Source organism: Cervus canadensis, chromosome 5, assembly GCF_019320065.1.
Source record: "Cervus canadensis isolate Bull #8, Minnesota chromosome 5, ASM1932006v1, whole genome shotgun sequence".
Taxonomy (NCBI): Eukaryota; Metazoa; Chordata; class Mammalia; order Artiodactyla; family Cervidae; genus Cervus; species Cervus canadensis.
The window spans coordinates 44,954,268-44,959,228 of NC_057390.1; positions in this window are offsets into that span (position 1 = coordinate 44,954,268).

Here is a 4,961-nt window from a genome sequence, read left to right on the forward strand (position 1 = left end):
TGTATGTGTGAGTTGGCCTTCTTTTTGTATACCCCAGTCTCGCAGTGGGCTTGGGGCTTACACAAGTGTGTCCTCTGTCCCTTTCTCTGTGAGTGCTGGCACCTTCTTCAGGTGGGCTGTACTTCCAGTGATCTGAATGAAGGCTTCTGATGAGAGGACTGAAGTGTTTCCTTGACATGATTGCCTGTTGCTGGTAATCATATCATCATGTAAGTGTACCTGGTCATGAAGTAAAGCTGTTTTACTGCTGATAACAGGACCTGCTATAAGAGAGCAGTCATTAGTGTAGAGAGGTAAGGCAAGGTTTACAGAATCACTTAGATCTTAGTGGTGGAGTGGCAGTATACCAGAGAAATGGGCTTATTTCTTTGAGATAAGGCAGTGTGCTAGGGCATGGGATGCTGAAATAAAAGGTACACAAAGGGGCAGAGGGTGGGAGGTGGTGAAGGAGTCTCCAGCTTGGCCCAGGAAAGAGACTAACCTGTAAAAGAATGTCATCTAGCTGATCTGCACAACCATGGGCTTAAAGATTTTAGAAAGAAGGTCAAACCCAAGAACAGTTTTATAGAGCTGAGAAAGACTTGAGGGACTTCCCTGGTGGTAGAGTGAATAAGAATCCACCTGCCAATGCAGAGGACGTGGGTTTGATCCCTGGTCCAGGAAGATTCCACATGCAGCTGAGCAACTAAGCCTGTGCACCACATACTGAGCCTGTGAGCTGGAGCTAGAGAGTAGCCGCTGCTCTCCACAACTAGAGAAAACCTCCAGCAGCAACGAAGAACTAGCACACCCCAAAATTAACCCCAACCCAGGCCAAAACAGTCTATTGGATTCCCAAATCAAAGGACACTGGATGCCACGCAGACTTGAATGTAACAATCATTAGCTGTTACGAGTTCAGTCTCTCAGTCGTGTTCAACTCTTTGCAGCATGCCATGGACTGCAGCACACCAGGTTTCCCTGTCCATCACCAACTTCTGGAGCCCACTCAAACTCCTGTCCATCGCGTCGGTGATGCCATCCAACATTTCATCCTCTGTCCCCTTCTGCCTTCAATCTTTCCCAGCATCAGGGTCTTTTCCAGTGAGTCAGGTCTTCGCATCAGGTGGCCAAAGTCTTGGAGTTTCAGCTTCATCATCAGTCCTTCCAAAAAATATTCAGGACTGATGTCCTTCAGGATGCACTGGTTAGATCTCCTTGAGTCCAAGCGACTCTCAAAGAGTCTTCTCCAACACCACAGTTCAAAAGCATCAATTCTTCGGTGCTCAGCTTGCTTTATAGTCCAACTCTCACATCCATACATGACTACTGGAAAAACCATAGCCTTGACTAGGCTGAGACCTTTGTTGGTAAAGGAATGTCTCTGCTTTTTAATATGCTGAGTTGGTCATAGCTTTTCTTCCAAGGAGCAAGCATCTTAATTTCATGGCTGCAGTCACCATCTACAGTGATTGTGGAGCCAAAAAAAAAATAAAGTCTCTCAACAGTTCCATTTTTTACCCCATCTATTTGCCATGAAGTGATGAGACCAGATGCCATGATCTTAGTTTTCTGAATGTTGAGCTTTAAGCCAACTTTTTCACTCTCCCCTTTCATAAAAAGGCTCTTTAGTTCTTCTTCACTTTCTACCATAAGGGTGGTGTCACCTGCATATCTGAGGTTATAGATATTTCTCCTGGCAATCTTCCAGTTTGTGCTTCACCAGCCCACCATTTTGCATGATGTACTCTGCATTTAAGTTAAATAAGCAGGGTGACAATATATAGCCTTGACATACTCCTTTTCTCAATTTAGAACCAGTCTGTTGCTCCATGGCCAATTCTAACTGTTGATTCTTGACCTGCATACAGATTTCTCAGAAGACAGGTAAGGTGATCTGGTATTCCCATCTCTTAAGAAGTTTCCACAATTTGTTCTAATTCACACAGTCAAAGGCTTTGGCATAATCAACAAAGCAAATTCAGTTCAGTTGCTCAGTCGTGTCCAACTCTGCAACGGCATGGACTGCAGCACACCAGGCCTCCCTGTCCATCACCAACTCTCAGAGTTTACCCAAACTCCCGTCCACTGAATCGGAAATGCCATCCAACCATTTCATCCTCTGTCATCCCCTTCTCCTACCTTCAATCTTTCCCAGCATCAGTCTTTTCAGATGAGTCAGCTCTTCGCATCAGGTGGGCAAAGTGTTGGAGTTTCAACAGTCCTTCCAGTGAACACTCAGGACTGATCTCTTTTAGGATGGACTGGTTGGATCTCCTTGCAGTTCAAGGGAATCTCAAGAGTCTTCAACACCAGTTATTAGGCACTGAGCTTTCTTTATAGTCCAACTCTCACATCCATACTTGACTACTGGAAAAACCATAGCCTTGATTAGACGGACCTTTGTTGGCAAAGTAATGTCTCTGCTTTTTAATATGCTGTCTAGGTTGGTCATAACTTTCCTGCCAAGGAGTAAGCATCTTTTAATTTCATGGCTGCAGTCACCATCTGCAGTAATTTTGGAGCCCCTAAAAACAAAGTCTGCCATTGTTTCTACTGTTTACCCATCTGTCTGCCATAAAGTGATGGGTCCAGATGCCATGATCTTAGTTTTCTGAATGTTGAGCTTTAAGCCAACTTTTTCACTCTCCCCTTTCATAAAAAGGCTCTTTAGTTCTTCTTCACTTTCTGCCATAAGGGTGGTGTCATCTGCATATCTGAGGTTATTGATATTTCTCCCGGCAATCTTCTTGTGCTTCATCTAGCCCAGTTTCTCATGATGTACCCTGCATATAAGTTAAATAAATGAAGCAAAAGTAGATGTTTTTCTGGAACTGTCTTGCTTTTTCAATAATCCAGCAGATGTTGGCAATTTGATATCTGATTCCTCTGCCTTTTCTAAATCCAGCTTGAACATCTGGAAGTTCACTGTTCACATACTATTGAAGCCTGGCTTGTGGAATTTTGAGCATTTCTTTGCTAGCATGTGAGATGAGTGCAACTGTGTGGTAGTTTGAACATTCTTTGGCATTGCCTTTGGGATTGGAATGAAAACTCATCTTGTGGCCACTGCTGAGTTTTCCAAATTTGCTGGCATTTTGAGCATTTTCACAGCAGCCAGCATCATTTAGGATTTGAAACAGCTCAACTGGAATTCTATCACCTCCACTAGCTTTGTTCATAGTGATGCTTCCTAAGGCCCACTTGACTTCGCATTCCAGAATGTCTGGCTCTAGATGAGTGATCAGACCATCGTGGTTATCTGGGTCCTAAAGATCTTTTTTGTATAGTTCTTCTCTGTACTCTTGCCTCCTCTGTTTAATATCTTCTGCTTCTGATAGGTCCATACCATTTCTGTTCTTTATTGTGCTCATCTTTGCATGAAATGTTCCCTTGGTATCTCTGATTTTCTTGAAGAGATGTCTAGTCTTTCCCATTCTGTTGTTTTCCTCTATTTCTTCGCACTGATCACGAGGAAGGCTTTATTTCTCCTTGCTATTCTTTGGAACTCTGCATTCAAATAGGTATATCTTTCCTTTTCTCCTTTGCCTTTCACTTCTCTTCTTTTCTTAGCTATTTGTAAGGCCTCATCAGATGACCTTTTTGCATTTCTTTTTCTTGGGGACGGTCTTGATCACTGCCTTCTGTACAATGTCATGAACCTCTGTCCATAGTTCTTCACACATTCTATCTGATCTAATCCCTTGAATCTATTTGTCACTTCCACTGGATAATCAGAAGGAATTTAAGGTCATACCTGAATGGTCTAGTGGTTTTCCCTACTTTCTTCAATCTAAGTCTGAATTTGGCAATAAGGAGGAGTTCATCATCTGAGCCACAGTCAGTTCCTGGTCTTGTTTTTGCTGACTATATAGAGGTTCTCCATCATTGGCTGCAAAGAATATAATCAATCTGATTTTGCTATTGACCATCTGGTGATGGTGATGTCCATGTGTAAAGTCTCTTGTGTTGTTGGAAGAGGGTGTTTGCTATGACCAGTGTGTTCTCTTGGCAAAACTGTTAGCCTTTGACCTGCTTCATTTTGTACCCCAAGGCCAAATCTGCCTGTTACTCCAGGTATTTTTTCTTACTTTTGCATTCCAGTTCCTGTAATGAAGAGGACATCTTTTTTGGGTGTTAGTTCTAGAAGGTCTTGTAGGTCTTCACAGAACCATTCAACTTCAACTTCTTCAACATTACTGGTCTGGGCACAGACTTGGATTACTGTGATATTGAATGGTTTGCCTTGGAAACGAAGAGAGATCATTCTGTCATTTTTGAGACTGCATCCAAGTACTGCATTTTGGACTCTTGTTGACTATGAGGTCTACTCCATTTCTTCTTGCCCACAGTAGTAGATACAATGGTCATCTGAGTTAAATTCACCCATTCCATTCCATTTTAGTTCACTGATTCCTAAAATGTTGATGTTCACTCTTGCCATCTCCTGTTTGACCACTTCCAATTTGCCTTGATTCATGGACCGAACATTCCAGGTTCCTATGCAATATTGCTCTTCACAGCATTGAACTTTACTTCCATCACCCCGTTACATAAACAACTGAGTGTTGTTTTTGCTTTGGCTCCCTCTTCATTCTTTCTGGAGTTATTTCTCCATTCTTCTCCAGTAGCATACTGGACACCTACTGACCTGGGGAGTTCATCTTTCAGTGTCATACCTTTTTGCCTTTTCATACTGTTCATGTAACAATCATCAGCTGGTATACTCCTGCAGAAATATATAATCAACTGTCTCCTTTTTTCATGATTTCCAGGTATGTTGCTCAGATTAAAATGCCTCTTCAATAATCTGTTTATGAAAACAAGCCTCCACAAAATTATGATTTTGGAAAAAATGTTGACAGTAATTTCATGAAATGAAAAATAAAAGATAAAACATTTGTTAATGCTTATCGACTAGCAAATTGTTCTGGTCTTCAGAGAAGCAAGGTAAGCAAGTTCTCCGGGTTTTACAGCAATCC